Below are 19,844 nucleotides of genomic sequence, written 5' to 3' on the forward strand. Positions count from 1 at the left end.
CCCAAGAGCGACGCTGGTTCGCCATGTTCATTGCTCATGCAGGGATGAGCAGAGGATTGGAATGTGTGCCCTCTGGCCCAAGAGTCCGACGAGATGAGATGCAGACACCTGCAGCAAGTCACTCACGGCTCTTCTAGTTTCTTTCAGAAAAAGAAGCTGATACATAGTACACCCAATTTAATCAAGAGAACGACTACCACCCAGACATCCGTTCCGTTCCGAGCATCAGGACTGGACACGCAGGTAGGCATGCGATCTAAGAAAGATTCCTAGGCAGTTTCTAGTCAAGATGCAGATGAGCCGATTCAAGCCATTCCGAGAAAAGAGGATGAACCGGTTCAATGTTTGAGACTGGCTGTGTTTATTATTTTTTGAGACTCGATTTGTCTTCTTTGCTCGTCGCATTGGTTTGGTTTGTACACATGACATGCCAAAATCAGTTTCCTTTGCTGCTTCAATTTCCACGGCCATCAACGTCGGTTCTATTCTGTTTCTCCACTTCACATGTGTACAAACCTTCGTCAACACTCCACGTGTACGAATACAAATCTCGACCAATCTTTGTCAGCAAGAAGAAAAGAAAAGGGACCGCCTTTCCACGCCATCTTTTTGTCTGGCACATGAGAGAGAGAGAGCGGTGCGACGGCGACTCCCGTCAACACTCAACACTGAACCGGTCTGATGTTATTATATACTAGTATTATACTTTTATTGGCTTTGTTGACAATCCAGTTCCGTTGTACTTTGTGATGATATGGCACGAACCTTCACTTAAGAGGCACATCATCTTTTATCTCCACATTCACCGGGGGGGGGGGGGGACACACGTAAACACGTTGAAACGGTGAAAAACGACGACTGGACAGTGGCATGCGTCAACATGGGTCTATTCAGTTTTCAAAAAGAAAAAAAAAACATCAGTTCTATTCTATTTCCACTTCACATGCCTCCACGTTCTTGTTGTCTTGGATGATGGATTGGTCGGTCATGATCGGAAGGGTTACAAGCAAAATTCATGGGCAGTTTCTTTGTCATAAAGCGTATTCCCCTGTGTAGTACAAAATACAAAAAGCACAAAAACCGAGAAACGGCCTTGAGACACACATGGGCAGGTCAGTAGGTCAGAGATTCATGGGCTTCACTGGCTTAGGGACTTACATGGTCTGTTGGGAACGCGTAGACTATAACAACGTAAAATAATTTTTTTTTCGTGTTTAATCTGGAAATCATACAGGTAGAGGATTATAGATCAGTATTACTTGACATTTAGTGTAGCGGAAGAAGAGTTGGAGCAGACCAGTTCAACGTCGTGCATGTCGATGTAGAGGAAGCAGTCGAACTCAACAGGGTTGTCGTAGACGATCGACCTCATAATTGGATCAACTACCGGGTTCGGCTTCCTTATCGGGAGCGTTCTGACTACCTAGTCGGGAGGGTTCCGACTAGTCATGATCGCCTCATCGGGAGTGACATCGAGCCGATCAACGCCGCAATAGCAACAACGCCTCTACGGTAACCATACGTCCTGAGTTGGAACGTCAAATGCCAGTGTGCTAGCATTGCTAAAAGGAGTTGGGTACCGCTTTGATACCAATTTGATACCAATTGAAAGGAACGGTAACGTCCTAATAAAGGGAGAGTGAATTAGGACACCTAAAACTAATCGGCTCCAAAAACTTCACAAGAAAAACCTATATCAATTTCTATCTAAATGTGCTATAGTTTTATCTAATGTGTATAATCTACCATTCAAAAGTTTGCAGCATATAGCCAATCCCAGCAAGCTACTCTAAAAAGGTAAACATACGAAGAAAGATTACATGTATGTAAATGTGGAAACGTAAAGATGGTAGAGAGTGCAAACTCGGTATAAAGGATTTTTATCGCGTGGTATTGATAGCATAAACGTCACCCCTAGTCCACGTTGGAGCAGCCACCAAGGCTGTTACTCCCGGACAGCACCCGATCACGATCCTTGAGCCACCTAAGACTCAAGTAGGTTAAGCCACTAAGTTACCAAGGCAAGGTCTCACCATAAACCTCTCTTATTGTCACTTACCGTCATCTTCACTTTGGAGCTTGAGCCACCAAGGCAAGAGTCTCCGTGTCCCTGCACAAGGGTCTTACCGCCGCTCCACACCAAGTTGGAGTGTCAACAAGCATAAGACACCAAGGCTCACGGTGCTGACGAGTCGCTAAGACTCCAAGGTATTGGTGTACTACTTGGTACAATGTAGGATCACTCCTCGATCCCATCTCTAGGAAGCAACACCTAGGAATAACTCTCTCTAGGCCTAATAGACCTAATCACTTCCTAATCTTGTGCTTAATTGCCTTTGATGATCACTTTTAACATTTTGGTGGCTTGGATGTCTTCTTAGGTGTATATGAGCTTCTCTGGACTACATCATATTCAAATGGCCGAGTGGAGGGGTATTTATAGCCTCAACCCCGTGAACTAACCATTTCTCCAACGGCTCAAACAAACTGTGAATACCGGATAATCCAGCATTAACAGAAGTACAAACACTGGATCATCCGTCGTGTATAGCAGTAGCATCTAGCCATTGGAATCGCACTCAAATTCATTTGTGAACATCGGATATTCCGACGTAACCTTGAACTCCATCACTAGACTATCCGGTGTGTAGACTTGAGCCAACTGAGCCACTTCTTAATGCGTATTTGTTCGGCATGTATAGTCCTCTGATCATCGGACCATCCAGCGTGTGCAAATCCTCTCTCTACTTAAAATCTTCTGGAAAAAGCTTCGGCGAAGCCTTCTGTGTACACTTCTTCTGAGCACCGGACCATCCGGTAAGTTCAAAACCTTTACTCAGAAGATCTGCACAAGTTTTGTAAAATGCTCCAGTGTGCACATCACTTCTTCAACACCAGACCATCCGGTGAGGTCTTTGATTTTTTTTTCTGTGTCAAAATACTCCGGTGTGAATTCTTGCTAAGCACCGGACCATCTGATGTGTTATCCTTTCTGAGCACCGGACCATCTGGTGTTAACAATTTTTCTTGAACTCGTCCAATTCAAACTTTCTTGAGTTTGGTTTCGGTAGCTTCTTCACGTATTGCATCCATTAGACTTACTGTAAGGACCTGTCCAAATTAAATTCGAATTAATCATTAGGACGATTATTTAATAAGATGAAAGCTAGCTCGCGTCCGTCCCTCGACGAACAACGTGCTAACCCACATCTCATTACAACAATCGTAATCACTAATGATTAAAGCGAATCTAATTTCGGCAGTCCCGGTATGTGTGATCTGGTAATTCTTAGGAAAGCTATTACCCACACATACCTTTACAATATGAATATCACAACATAGCAACAAACTAGGGTTCAAAGATTACAAGTTGATACATTAAACAAAAACAAGGTTTCATCTAGTGTAATATACATATATCGCAGCGAAAGACACATCTAACAAAATAAAGAACCGGTGGAGTCATCTGCCCACAAGGCAACCAACTGGGGTTAGGGTAGTATAATGACTACTTGCCACCACATCGCTTCCAGTGGGATTAAAATAGCCGGCACCTAACTTCACCTGAAAAAAATAAACAATGTGAGTACGAAGGTACTCGCAAGATTTAATCCATATATAATACATATAATAACCTGACTCCAAGGATTATGCCTTTGGGTATTTAGCAAGAATAGGCCACAAGGTTAAGTAATTTCATACACGGTAGCAACCTTAAGACCTATGTGTGAGCACCTTAAGTATTGCAAAAATGTAACTAGAAACATAATAAACATATATATGAAAACATAACCATCTCAACCGCAATCCAACATACCAAACCATCACCCCTCATTCGTGACTCTACGACCGATGCAAATGGAGAGAAACATGCACATAACCGAGAGCACGGCAATTCGAATTGATTTTACACCCTCCAGGGGAGTACTTCTGGACCCACACGAAACGAGACCACCGTCCACACAACCCATCAGTTGCGAGTGATAATTCACGTATCAACCATTCACGTACCCACCCCAAACCTTTGTTCCCATGTCGTGTAATGTGGAGGCCACCTAGATCCCGTGCGTACCACGACTTACCGGCACAATCTCAGGCACCCCTAATAGATTCTCGCTCACATCTCGACACATAGGTTAAATGAATGTGATAACTTACGATACTTGACTTATCCGTCCCATATCCGGGTATGTAGTAAGTACGGAAAAATGCTAAATCCAAAAGCACCGACGGAAGGTGCTTAACCGATGCAAGTGGTCTACGGCATCCGGGCTCCTCTCCCGAACTACCCCTAGCACCACCCACATCTCATCTTATTCTCACATCTCATACATCTCAATATCATCATTGTATTTATGAACAATAAGTAATTCCTAAGCTTGCAAACAATGGTTGGACCATTGCTCCACTTCTACCGATGACTTATGCATTGCTAAGCATATCGAATAGACTTGTAATTAGACATCAACAATGTTATCAAGGCTACAAGGATATGGATAAACAACAACTAAAGATAAAGGTAATGCAATCAACATAGGTTCTACCCATATAAGCCCGACATCGACTCACTGAACATGCAACCATGCATAAGCAGTAATTTATCAATTTAGACTTCATTCAGTTTGAACCAAAGGGTGCAATATACTTAGATGCTTACCTTGCTGCTTTTCTTCAATTCGAGATCAAACGTCAAACCCCTTCACGAAAACCCGTTACACTCCCGTTCGATGATCACTAAAGAAAAGAATGCATCACAAAAAGTATACGATGAAATGCCATAAAATATGCTTTATAATTCATGAAAATATTTTTCCTAGTTAGAAAAAGTTATAAGAGGACTAGAAAATTTGTTTCACCAATTTTGGACTTGTAAAGAATTAATGGTGAATTAATGAAGCCTTAACCTAATTAATCTATCTTAGAAAGTTAATTAATTATTTCATAGCTGGGGATATTTTTAATAGGCAAAGGAGGTTATTATGAAACCAACAAAATTCGTTTCATAATTTGTGGAGCTACAGAGAAATTATTATGAATTTTACAAGTTTCAGCAAAGAAAATAAAAAAAAGAAAAACACTTGATGAACAGTACAATCCGGATGTTCCGGGTTGAACTCGGAACTTCCGGGTGAATCTCCGGATAGGGGTCCTTGGATATTTTTGGCTAGGATCTCCCGGAACCTCCGGGTTGTGACCCGGAACCTTCGGGTGAGGTCAGAAATGCTGATTTTTGTCGGGATCTCTCGGCAACGATTCCGGTGGCTTTTGGGTGGGGATTTTGGACATAGAGCATCATCTTGACCTGCTTTACCGCATAGGACAACACGCATAAGCCAAAAATGACCGAAGCTCGGATATTTCCTCCAATTGTGGCGGAAGCCATGGTTGGGCTCTTTTGAGCTCGATGGGAATGAAATGGGAGGGGGTTGAGATGCTCACCATGCCCTGAAAAGCTTGTAGCTTGGCTGTAGGAGTTGGGGAAGGACCGGAGCTCGAGATGACATCGGGGAGGGTGGTGGTCGGCTTGAGGAGGAAGAAGAGGTGGCCAAGGTGCTTGAGCTTGATAGGGAGGACGACATTTGGCGGGCTGCGGTGGGGGAGCTCGCCGGGGACCTCCTCCATGGCCTCCCCTTGCTTCTTCTTCTTCTTCTCTTGGCTCGTTTGGGGAGGGAAAGAGCAGGTGGGAGAGGGAGAGAGTGTGAGAATGAGAGAGAGAGGGAGTGGGTGGGTGAGTTAGGGAGAGAGAGCACGGGTGGGGGAGGGGGCTGCTGCTGTGGAGAGAGGGAGGTGAGGTGGTGGGGTCGGCCAGCTAGGTTGTCCCCACATGCTAGAGAAAGAAGGTGCAAATTCAATTCTTTCTCTCCTGATTTTTTTTGTCTTGCCCGATTGACTCAAAACGAGGTGTTCTAGTACTTTAAAATAAATTTGCTAAAAAATCAGATATGATGCTTATGATGCATGATTATGCTTAAATACACGATTACGGGTCTCGGGCCGTGACACTTACTAAAGCATATACTTAACAAACATGTTAGTCCCATTGACTATGTTGTCATTAATCATCAAAATCACATACATGCCCTAAAATGGTCATGTTTGCTATAATCTCCCGCTTTTTTTGGTGATTGATGACAACACAACCAAATCAAGTGGCAAATAATAAATGATGCCAACTGTAAAAGTGCACAAATAATGAATGACAATAATTATAAAGTACACAAGGTTTTACCACTTCGCTTAGATACATGGTAAGAACAACCAATGGTACAAATTGTAAGAAAATCAATGATACCAATTAAAAATGAACCACTGATACCAACTGAAGATGGATCAATTGTATGGGAACGATCACATCTTTGTCATACCTTGTTCTTACCTTAACTTTGCCCATTTTTGTTGTGACTGTCATGGAGATAATTCTCCAGCTTTCTCCATCGCCACTATCTCCCTTGATCAACCCATGCAAGAACTCTTTGTTTTGCGTGCTTCTTGTCTTGATATCACTTGTAATTCTTCCATGCGCACTTGTTGCATCATGCTTCTCCATTTGTCAATAATCTTGCATCATGCAACTTGAATTTGCTTTGGTCATCAAAATTCTCCGCTTTTGTCAGCAATCTCAAAAAGGCTACAAATACATGTTGAACTCAAGGGAAACATTAGAGCATACGAGAGAAATCTTCATGAAGCATGATCCAATAAGTGATACCACTTGTAGGAATTCAATATAAAGGTATGATACCAACTATAGAGATGCAATTGAAATGATCTATGCGAATACCATTTGAAATGAAAACACATGGATCACAATTCATGAAAATCACATAATATAGTATACACTCCCCCTATATGTGTGCATACATATGATGACAGTGAAACATATGCATAACTAAACAATATGTAGAGATAGAAAATTTAAGCCATATCATGTATGAAGGTAGCTTAAATAATCAAATGAATTGACAATAATATCAATTGACGAATAAGCATTGCATACCTCTGAGGACTTGTGGATTTCTCCATGAGATTACAAAAGATATCACTTGCAATACATGTTAGTCTACAAATCATAACCCATAGGATATGCTCCCCCTAAATGTGTGCATACAAGTGTCGAATACTTGTGAGAGACATGCACTTGTCATTGATAACAATATAGAATTTATCATATATATTAAACTCATGTCACATAAAGGATACCAATTCTAGAAATATGTCATGTAAAGAACCTACAACTAATAAACCATGTAGATTACTCATAGGTTAGAGAGAAACATAATCAATCTACCATATGAAAAACCTACACTAGGTATTGCAAGAAAATGAAATATGCACATGCAATCCTAGATAAGGCAAAGATACTAGATGCAAAACAAAAGGCACAAATAAAAATATAGCTATCATTACCTCTTATACCTTTGGATGGGGATTTTGGGTATATGATGATCAAGATTTTCATTAATGTGATCAATCTTGTACATTTGACTTCTTTACTTGAACCTTCACTTCATCTTGTGAGTCAAGTCTTCAAATCCCCTGAGCCGACCCGTGGACTTCAAGTCTTCTTTGGAATCTAAACTGATTGGGTTCTGTTAATGTTGGTGATGACTTTCTTTGGCACCGTTCCACATCCAATCCTTTCTCTCAATCATATGTGCAACTACTTTACCATTGTCCTTCTTCTTGAACTCGTAGTGGTTGCTCTTAATCTTGATCTTGTAGTTGGGTTTGGGGTAGATGTTGGGGGTCTTGTTTGAGAAGTTCATTGTCTTCTTCTTCTCCTTGATCTCCTTCTTGACTTGCTAACATTGGAAGGACTTGTGGCTTTCTTGATGACACTTAAATCATGTAACGGCTGACCCCTCCGCAAGCGTGTTCACCATGTTGTCACAGTTATTTTGAGGAGGTTAGACATAATTTTTGTCCTTTAATCTTGCTAAGTCCTTCTTCAGCTTCTCCACTTTTCAAAGCGTGACTCACTTCCACTTTCATACACCTTACGCAAGTATCCCACTCGACACGTGTACTCCGTTTTGCGATCTTGAGCACTGACAAGTCTCTCCCGCTCCCGATTCCTCGGGCCATCTTGTCACTTACACTGGCATCCTCTTCGCTTAACTTCGTTAACACGTCATCTTTATCCATCTTCTCAACCTTTGCTTGATCTCCATGTGCACAACTAGGATCACCTTTGACTCCACCCAGCCTCCTCGATCGTTCTGCACCAAGAACCCCGCTTGGCCCCGATCATCCCGCCGTCAACCGCCAAGTTGCATCCATTACCTGCACAACACAAGACAAGCAAACATGTTTCCGAACTCCATCTCTAGTTAGAACAAAATCAAAATCCTCTATTCAAAGAACACTCCACAGAAAACACGAATGTCGGATGTTCTGGCGTACACTCCTCCTAAGCGCCGAACCATTCGGCATGTGCAATTCATCAGACCAGGGTGTCTAAAATCCTCTCCGCAAGAAATAGTCCGTTGTGCATTCATGCCTATTGCCGGACCATCTAGCATGTTCAACCTTGCTAGAATCCATTTTGCACCCTCTCTGGAAAAATTCCTCTGGCAAAGCATCCGACACTCATCCCTTTGAACACCAGAGCAAGTTTGCAACCTTTGCAAGAAATGTTTCGGCGTTCACTGTGCCCAACCATCCAGTGTGTACTTCAATCTTTTTCTTCTGGCTTGAAATATTCCGGCGTTTACTCCATCTGAACGTCAGACCATCTGGTGTGTTCAAATTCCAAAGCGCCAGACCATCTGGCGTGTATAATTTTCTCTGTAACTTTGGTTAGTCATGATCATAATTGCAGTACATATACATACTTTTGCAACCCCACAAATTAACAAACCAAATCCACAACCTTGTCAATCACTCATCACAAATAAACAAGGCACAATTCAACTTGGTTTCTCAATCTCCCCCTTGATGAGTGCATTGACAACCTTCAAAGCACAAAGATTTTGGTTTGAAGAAATTCAACAAGATAAGCTCATCCAAGTGACTAAAAACTCAAGGAGGAAAAAGGATCCCTTGGCATAAGAAGATTACATAAGCCCAAAGAGAAGCAAAGAGAAGCCAAAAATGCAAAAACTCTCCTTTGATGAATGCACAATTTTCATTATGCAAGATACTCCTTTGTAAATTAGTACATATTTTCTTCCCAAAAACTTAGTGCATATTTTTGTCCCCCTTTGGCAATGCAAACATCAAGAATAAAGCATCATGTAAGGCATGAACATGCAATCTTAAGGAGCTTTCACAAGTATACCACAAAGCATTTGCAAAAGGAGAAGGATCAAAGGGTTATGGAGAGTAGAATGTGGAGCTCACAATCGCACAAAAGCTCAAAAAGATATAGTGTTACAAGAACATGAAGCTACACATGTTAAACCCAAAGAATTGTTGGCTCATTTAGGTTCATATAGCCGAATCATATTAGAACTGACCACCACATAAGTATCCACTCGTGCCGAGGCAATACAAGCATTAAAAACTAGCTAATTGCAATCTCAAACTAGGCAAACAAGTATTCATGAAAGTAAGCTTTGCAAACGCTCACATATGAAATCAAGATTTAGTTAGATCAAGTGATTAAAATAGAATTTAATCATTTAGGCACATCTCTTTGTAATTCATTGTATCCTCAAATTGACTTTGACTACCATGGGTTTACTTCTTTGGCAAACCACACAAAGCATAAAGACAACCGTATTGGATCATATTTTGGCACAAGAAACTTGATTATTCAAGATTATTCAATTTGCACAATTTATCAAGTTTTTCACAACATCAAGTCAAGTAGTGTCTTTGCGACACAAGAAACACATGTTCCCCTAAGGTTCTATTATGAGCTAAATATTTGATAAAGACAAAAAATATAGTGCAATATTCTCCAATCCACTGTCTTGAACCAAGAAGTCTAGAGCAAGATATTCATCAAACTAGGCTTAACACAAGCATTGACTAAGCTAAAGCAATTACGAACATGGTGATCAAGAATGTAGTATTTTATAGTATACATGATTAATAAAATTGCCAAATTTCATCTTTTGAAAAGCTAGCTTACTTGAAATGATTTATGTCAAAGCATCAAGAGGAGTCTAAACTTAAGATATTGCTCCGCACAACTATTCAAGACTAGCAAAAGGAAATGCTAAAGACATACAAGTCAAAGCTCAACTACTATGATGATCTTACAAGATGAGATGCAATGCAAATGCAACAAAAGTAAGATATAGTATGTACAGCTGCAACTCCTCACACAATGCCATAGGGATGGCACACTCCAAGCTCTCTCCTTAAATAGACAAATCTTGTTGCATCAAGAGGCTTGGTGAAGATATCGGTAATCTGGTGTTGAGTATCTATGCATCTCAAATCAATATCTCACTTCTCATTGTGGTCTCGCAAGAAGTGGAATCTCACATCTATGTGTTTGGTTCTGGAGTGTTGGATTGGGTTATTGGCTAAGTTGATGACACTGGTGTTGTCACACAAAAGTGGCACACTCTTGAAGTCTAACCCAAAATGTCTCAAAGTAGCAACCATCTATAAAATTTGAGAACAGCAGCTAGCGGCATTAACATATTCAACTTCAGCAGTTGACTACGCAACACTAGACTGCTTGTGAGAAGACCAACAAACAAGAGATGTACCCAAAAAATGGTAAGTACCGGAGGTACTCTTCCTATCAATTCTACAACCAACAAAATTCGCATCCGAAAAATCACGGAGCGAGAGAGAAGAAGATGCAGAAAACCAAAGTCCATACTCAAGGGTGTGTTTGAGATACCTCAATATGCGCTGCACCGCTTGGCGGTGTGATGTCCTCAGTGATGCTTGGAAGCGGGCACACAAGCAGACGGCGAAGTGGATGTCGGGTTATGTTGCCGTCAAGCAAGCGGGCTCCTGTACTCTTGCTGATCCACTACCTCGCTATCTTCATCTGGATCAAGAGCTATCGAGGTAGACATCGGTATCGCCAGGGGCTTTGCATCTCTCATATCGAACTTTTCAACAGATCCTTAGTGTACTTCGTCTGGTAGATGAATGTACTTTGCTTCCATTACTTCATTTGAAGCCCAAGGAAGAAGTTGAGCTCGCCCATCATTGACATCTCAAATTTCCTACTCATAGTTTCTGCAAACTTGGCCACAAGAGCATGAGAGGAACAACAAAAAATGATATCATCCATGTATATCTGAACAAGTAGGAAATCATTGCCATGCCTAAAGGTAAATAAAGTTTTATCCACCGACTGCACCTCATACCCATACTCTAGCAAGAAAGACTTAAACTTATCATACCAAGCCCTAAGCGCCTGCTTAAGCCCATACAGAGCCTTCTGAAGCTTATATACTCTATGTGGGTATTTGAGATACTCAAAACCTAGGGGTTGTTTGGCATAGATCTCTTCCTCCGTGAAACCATATAGGAAAGAACTTTTGATATCCATTTGATACAACATGAAACCTAGGGATGGCGCGAATGCAAGGAGAATCCTAATGGCTTCTAGTCTAGCTACCGGTGCAAAGGTCTCTCCAAAGTCTATCACCTCTATTTGAGTGAAACCCTGAGCTACAAGTCTAGCCTTGTTTCTAACCACTGACTCATCCTCCCCCTGTTTGTTTTTGAAAACCCATTTGGTGCATATGGTATGGATATTTGGAGGTGGTTCTACAAGGATCCAAACATGGTTTCTCTCAAAGTTTTCTAGTTCTTCATGCATGGTATTGACCCAATTTAAATCAGAAAGAGCGTGTCCAACATCATGGGTCTCAAAAGAAGCAACAAATGTAGAATCTATGAAATGAACATATTGAACAGATTTGGATCTCATTACCCTCTCACCAAGGTCATCGATCATCAATTATGCAGGATGTGCTCGCTGAATGTGTCGAGGAGCCTTGCGTTGTGAGACGATCTCCCCCTCAAACGCTGTTGGTGCAGGCTCAAAAACAGCTAAAGTAGAAGTAGAGGCTACAGGACCCTCTGCTGGTGTCGAAGAAGCAAGAGCCATCTTGGTAGCAGGTGTGATGGTCTGAAGTAGTGGATCATCCTTATCATCACCGAGAGTTGGAAGGTCGCCATCTATAAAGATGCTTTCGCTCATTTCTTGATCACCTACACACTCAAGAACAGGGCTAGCACACGGGGTTGATTCATCAAAAGTCACATCACAGGATTCCGTAATGGTGTTAGTGTCAAGATTATAAACTATGTAAGAATGGCAATGAAGACAATACCCAAGAAAATCCCATCGGAAGAGCACGACTCGAATTTGTCAAGATTGCCATGCTTTAGGATGAAGCAACGGCATCCAAACACTCTCAAATGAGAAACTTTTGGTTTCCTCCCAAAGCGCAACTCATATGAGGTCACATTCAAAATCGAGCATAAGAAAATTTGATTGGTGATATAGCAAGCAGTGCTAATAGCCTCAACCCAGAACTTTCTAGGAATCCTATACTCATCAAGCATCGTCCTAGCCATCTCCACCAAAGTGCGATTCTTCCTTTTAAGCACACCATTCTTTTGAGGAACACGTGGGGCAGAAAGTTGATACTCAATGCTATGTTTAAGACAGAAAGCATCAAAGAGATAGTTCTTGAACTCGTTGCCATTTTCACTGCGAATTGCTTTCAATGCACCGGGAAGTTCCTTGGACAATCTCAAAGCTAAGCTCCGGAAGTGTGAGAACACTTCATCCTTGCTCACAAGAAAGTAGACCCAAGAGTAGCAAGAGTAGTCATCAACAATGACAAGTACATACAACTTCCCACTCGCCGAACGAACTCGGGATGGACCAACAATGTCCATATAGAGAATTTCTCCCGACTGTTCAGTCATCACCATATTAACTAGTGGGTGAGAGGCGGCAACCATCTTGCCATACCAACAAGGAGCAAAAACAAGGTTATTCTGAAACTTGAGCTTGGGCAATCCTCGGATCAAGCCTAGGGCACTCAAACAAGAAAGAAAATCAAAGCTCATGTGCCCTAACCTCCTATGCCACAGCCAAAGCTCAGAAAAATGTTATGAAATCAAACAACGAGAAGAACCTAGGACTCAAAAAAATCAGCTCCAAAAACTCTCACAACTTTGGAAATCCAACAAATCAAAGTGACTGAAGAATCAAGAACTTGAGAATATCGCGTTTGAAATGCACTTCCATGTCCTCATCCAACAACTAAGATACAGAAATCAAATTGTATCCCAGATGCTCCACCAAAGCCACATCCTTAAGAGTGAAACTCTTATTCACCTTTACCATACCTTTGGCCTTCACTCTTCCCTTTCTATCATCCCCAAATGTGATGTACTCGTGCCGCTTCGGTTATATGGCATGAACAACCAGAGTCGATGATCCACTTGTTCTCCGGGCCTTCGCCTGTCACCTACATGTGAGAAGAATATTAGGTGGATGGCTTTGTACTGGGGTTAGACAGAAACCTCATGGGAATCCAGTACTGAGTCATCTGCCCTAAAGCAGTAAAAGTAGATGCATGCAAATCAACACTAGCGTGCTGAGGGAGAGTACCATGACGAGGAAAACATGGTCCGCCAAAACGCTATGACTCAAAGCCTCTAACACGTGAACCAAAACTATATGAATCATGGTAAGATCCATACCGGACACCACTTCTAGGAAGAAACTGAAAAGTGCTGAAACCTCATGAGTAAGAGCGAAGAAAATGATCATGTACACTAAAAGAGGGGCGGTACATATCCCGAGTACTCCACTCATCCCTCCTATGGAGAAAGCAAAACCCAACTAAGTGACGCTTTCTCTAGCAGTAAGTGCAGTGGTAGCGTCTCTCAAGAATTGAACTGTCGGTCACTCGAGACTCTTTAACAGGAGCTTTCATCTTAGGCTATGGAGCTCTCTTGGGTTGTAGTGTGGGTTTCTTCTTTTTTGGCTTGGGTTGGGAAGTATTGATCTTGGCTTTCTTAGACTCTAGGGTAGTGGGTGCGGTGAAAACAGTCTTGTTAGAACTAGTGTAAGCAACTCTATCAAAGCCCAAATCCAAAGCCAATCCAAGATCAAATCCATTTTGCCGTTGCCTTCTGAGCATTTCTCCACAAGAGATAGGAGATACTGATTCTCAGCTATGAGTTTCTCAACTTGCCCTCTAACCCAGCTGACTTGTCCATAAGGATGATGCATGTGGAACAGTTTGGCTGCACATCCTTAGAACACTCAACACTGTCTAATCTAGAACCTAACTCTTTTATGCGGTTGGCTTTTACATCAATATCGTTTGAAAGTAAAGGAAGATTCTTGCAAGTGCCTAAGAGAGTAAGTCTAGACTCCTCCTCAAGGAGCTTCTTCTTAGCAGTCTCAAGCCGGTTGGAGGCTTGAGCATGCAAAGTCTGAAACTCGGCAAGCTTACTCATGACCACAAGGCAACTATCACACTCCTCATCCCTGACCCTAGACCTAAGCAACTCAAGCTCAGAAGATGAATATTTTAGCCTAGACTTGAGTTCCTTGATTTCATGAACAACTTTCTTAAGTAATCTATCCTAGCTAACAAGAGCATCATTCAAGATATCAACCTAAACAGAAAGCTGGTTGTAGGAAGGTGATACCTTAGAAGAATCAAGCTCGGTGTCACTTTTGTTGTCGTCCGCCATGAAGCAAAGACTAGTGAAGTCCTTGTTCTTCCTCTTGCTCTTCACGGGCGGCTCCTCCTCTTCTGAGGTCTCCTCCTTGCTGGAGGAAGTATCAACATCGCTGAGCGTCACCACAAAAGCTCAAGATGCCACCTTGGTCGCCTTCTTGGCCATCTTGTCACGGTTCGTGAAGAAGGGCTTGTTCTTCATCTTGTGCTTATCATGGTCGTGGCCACGGTGTTCTTTCTTCTTAAGCTTCGGACAATCCACCTTGAAATAAGTGGTATCACTACACTCATAACAAACACGAGAACCGTCTCTCCTCCGATCTCTTCTGTTGTTGTACAAGCGGGTGAACAACTGTACGATCAAAGACAAATTATCATCGTCGAGTGTGTCCACCTGCTCTTCAGTGATAGAAACCAAGGAATACAAAACAAATCTACAAGGTGAAGTTAGAGTCCAAAAGGGTTTCCAATGTGGAAACTCATTGACAAGCTCTATATAAGGAGAGACGTAGGTAGGGTGTTCTAAGGTTGAGCCACTTCGAAACCCTAGTCGCAGCCTTTTGCACAATCTCCTGAAACCCTAGCCACACGTGCAGTGCTAGCATATCGGCGTTTGGCGTTTCTGCCCAGTACGAGTGAATACTGTAAAGGCGTTGTTGCTATTAAGGTGCTGATCTTCTCGACGAGTTGATCGTGACTTGTTCGGGACTGGTCGCCGGCCGTGACAAACTGGTCCACGTACCTACTCGTCTGATCGCAGAGCACAACGGGACCACTCGGATCTGGTCGGACAGCACGACACAACCACTCAAAACTGGTCGAGGACGCAACAGATCTAATCGAGAGCTGGTCGAGGAACAGGTTGAGGAACACGACCACCTGCTCGGAGTTGGTTAGGGAGCGTGACCACCTGTGCGAGGCTGGTCGTGGATCTGATCGAGAAGCTGCTCGAGAAGTTTGACGCACATGACGTTGAATTGGTTTACTCCAACTCTTCTTCCGCTGCAGTGCATGTCGAGCGGTAGCGATCTATGATTTCCTACTAGCATGATTTCCTAGATAAATATGGTAATTTTTTTTATTTTATACTAGCGTAGCCTGTTAGTTACCTAACACTCACCGTCACCCACGCCGAGTACGACGGCGGCCGCATGCACCGCAGCGACGCGTACAAGGAGGCCCAGGCGTACCTGCAGCACGCCACGCGCGAGGCCAAGGATGGGGTGCGCCACCTCCAGGCTGAGGCCGCCAAGGACGCCGACCGCCTCGTGCTCAGCATGGGCGACAACGAGGAGGTCGCCGACGAGTTCAAGGGAGCCACAGTCTGGTGGCTTGCCTACTCCACGCCGCCATGGGAGGACAACACGCCCCACTACTGGGGCCACTCCGCACGCGCCGAGAAAAGGTTCTACCGCCTCTTCTTCCTCGACCGCGACCACGACCTCATCCTTGGCGAGTACCTTGCCAACGTCCGCCCTCAGGGCCGCGCCGTCATGGTACAGAACTGCCAGCGAAAGCTCTTCACCAACATCTCCGGCGACAACTGGGACGCCGACGGGTAAGTGACTGCTACCTTGTTGACCATTACTTTGCATTGCTTCCGGAGCTCCATCACTGATGATCTTGCGCCAGCCTCTGGTGCGACAGTGTGTGGAGCCACGTCGTGTTCGAGCACCCTAAGACGTTCGCAACGCTGGCCATGGATCCGGCCAAGAAGAAGGAGGTCATGGATGACATCGACGCGTTCCGGAACGGCAAGGACTACTACGCGCGCGTTGGCAAGGCGTGGAAGCGCGGCTACCTCGTCTACGGTCCGCCAGGCACCGGCAAGTCCACCATGATCATCGCCATGGCCAACTACCTCGACTACGACATCTACGACATCGAGCTCACGTTGGTGCGCACCAACACCGACCTCCGCAAGCTCTTCATCAAGACCACCAGCAAGTCCATCATCGTCATCGAGGACATCAACTGCTCACTCGACCTCACTGGCGCGCACAAGAAGAAGAGGCCGAGGATGACCAGAACAAAGACGGCGACAAGAAGGACGGATCCGAGCCACCTCCAGAGAGGAGGGGAAGGAGGACAAGGGTAGCAGCAAGGTGACGCTCTCCGGTGTGCTCAACTTCATCGACGGGCTCTGGACCTCTGGTCCGCGTGCGGCGGCGAGCGCATCATCGTGTTCACCACCAACCATGTCTAGAAGCTGGACCCAGAGCTGATCCAGCGCGGCCGCATGGACAAGCACATCGAGATGTCCTACTGCTGCATTGAGTCCCACCCCTGTTCGATGATGTGGCGTCGCTGTTGCAGGAGGTGGACATGACCCCCGCGGACGTCGCTGAGAACCTGACGCCCAAGGGCCCGGGCGAGGACACGGACTCGTATCTCGCCGTGCTGTTAGAGGCGCTGGAGAGGGCTAAGCAGGACGCATTGGCGAAGGGCCAGAGGGATGAGGGCGACGACGAATAGGCTAGGGTGTAATCAGATACACTACCAGAAACGAGGCCTAATTTATTTTCTACATTGCAATCTATATTTTAACGTGAATACGAATACAAATTTGAATATCTTCGAAATACGAATTGGATTGTTCGAATTCTGATCCGAATACCTAATATATTCAATTGTAGGAATATCCTACAGCTTTAACAACAAATTGTAGCATGACGATAATTCAACATAAGAAATCTCATTTTAGTAGATTGATCCTCTACCTTAAGGCATAAAGCCACCTTTTGCAATAGTACCATGACTTCTGATTATTTTGGACCTTTGGATAGGAGGTGGGAGGACTAAATTTATCGCTACAATATATGTGGTAAAGTACCATTAGTAAAAGAATAGGTAGGATCAAAAGAATTAAGTAAGAGAATAAGATTAAATATTAGAAATTTATGTTACTCATATTTATATTTTAGAAAAGTATTTCTGCATATTCGGATACAGATATTATCCACATCTATATCCATATCTGAGAAAATGAATTCGTATATATCCATATTGATATCTGGGAAACGAATTTGGATATATCCATATTTGTATCCGTTTATCAGTCAGATACGGATTTTTCTTACCATATTTACATTTGACGAAACACACATATCAGATAATACGAATATCTGCTATCCATTTTCACCCCTAGCTAATGCTTACTTGTGTTCTTGTTACCTAGGCAACTTTTTTTTTTTTCTATACGTGCTCTTTTTAATGTTAATGAAGCTGATTAATTGGTCCTCTGAGAACAAGATACTGACTATAGTTTGATATCGAGTTTTCTTTCTATGTTGTTGAATGCTTCTATTTTGGAAGGAAGCTATTATAGTTGACGCGAACGAATCAAAAGTAAGCACTTTGTTGTAACCACTGCCTGCCCCTGATTCCTCTGTTTGGATGAGACCAGGGCCAAACCGAAGTATCTAAACTGATTCAGGTCCAGTCAAAGGCCCGAGAAGCCAACGTCTAGGCAGCCGGACTCAAGCGCGTAGGCCGTAGCCGAGCACGGGAGGACGGAACGGCTGGTCAGCCTCATTTTGCTTCTTTGATCTGAATTTGTTCTAACAAATTGCAGAGTGTGAGGGGTATTTTGCGCAGGTCACTAGAGGAAATTCGAGAAAGTGAGAGAAATAGGTAAAGTTTGGTACTCAATCGTGCAAAGTAAGATGTAAGTTTTGTATTTTTTATATTATTAGGTCAATTTAAAATTAAAAAATAAACTAAAAAGTCACTCTCGTACAATTAAATTAAAAATTAACTAAGTGGTAATTTAAATTTACCCATTAAATACCCACTTACAACCCTAATTTAAGTGCCTCACTCATATTGTTATGAATAGACACTTCTAGATATAACTATGTGATCAATTACTAAACGTTGTGTCTATTGAGAAAAGATGTCTTTCCAATAGACATGTCCTCTCATCATATTTTTCACCATGTATAAATATATAAACACCATGATCAATAAATACAAGAGTTTATTTGCTACTCTATTATCTCTCTCAATTACTATCCACACTACAATACGTTATCAGCACGAATGTTCTCCACCGAGACATCGGCCATAATAGAAGAACACCGACGGCAAGAACAGAGATGGACAGCGAGATGGGCTACGATTCCACTCTCCTTATGAACTCCATCGTCTTCTGCTGCGACCAATCCTCAGGTGCCCCCGTGCGTATCTTCGCCGTTCATCACAGACAGACGATCTACATTGTGCTACAAAGGCGATGCACTCGCGCTCTACAAGACGTTCATCAGCATCAACATAGAGAAGAAATCGATTCCGGCCATCTAGAACAGAGGCACAAAGGCCATCAGGTACTCATTGATGCCATACTTTCAACCTTGAGGGCGTTGGAGACCGCGTATTCTTCTCGTTCTTCTCCTGATTATTAATGCAAATAAGGTGATTACCTCTTCCACTTAATATAACACAATATCCTAAACCTTTACATATTGGCCATACACTAGGTAGTACTCTAATACTACTGTGGGATCTACACTACATATAACATATAGTGACTATCCTTAAAGTGCGTACCCAATACTAAATTTAGAACAAAGATCTACACCTTTTCAGGTGATTACCTTAATTCATATCTCATATTGGCCATACACAAGGTAGTACCTAAGTACTACTGTGGGATCTACACTATGTTTAGCACACAGTGACTATCCTCAATGTGCGTACCCAATTTGAATATGAATTAAATAAAGGTCTACACCATTTTGGTGATTACCTTTAAAGTGTTAACGCAAGATTTGCATAACGCAAGGTAATAGGAATATAGGCATCTACTGACAAATGTCAGATTATGCCTCCTACTACTGTAAAATATACACCACATCTGGTGATTATCTTCAACGTGTTAGCTACATAATTTGAGGTCTACACTATGTAATTTAAGTTTCAACTTGACTTTACAAATTTTGTATTATTATTACAACATTACCATAATGATTTTTAATTTACCTACTGTAAATTAATCAAATCTATGGTCAAAATCTATATACGATACAAAGACCGGCAAAGAGTTCGATGAACTCACACTCAACGGTCACAATTATCCAACATGGACAATGGACGTCAAGATTAGTCTTGTGTCCCACGGAATAATAGCGGCACTACTACCTCCCCAAGAGGGAGAACCACCGCTACAAGATCATGTTATATATAGTGCATTATACATAAGGCATTATA

The 19,844-nt window shown here is 42.8% G+C and overlaps 1 pseudogene; it reads left to right on the forward strand.

The window, feature by feature from the left end:
• The first annotated feature begins 15,602 nt into the window (after positions 1-15,602).
• LOC133890198 (AAA-ATPase At3g28580-like) lies at positions 15,603-17,111 on the forward strand (annotated as a pseudogene).
• Positions 17,112-19,844: the final 2,733 nt, after the last annotated feature.

This window comes from Phragmites australis, chromosome 14 (genome assembly GCF_958298935.1).
Source record: "Phragmites australis chromosome 14, lpPhrAust1.1, whole genome shotgun sequence".
Taxonomy (NCBI): domain Eukaryota; kingdom Viridiplantae; phylum Streptophyta; class Magnoliopsida; order Poales; family Poaceae; genus Phragmites; species Phragmites australis.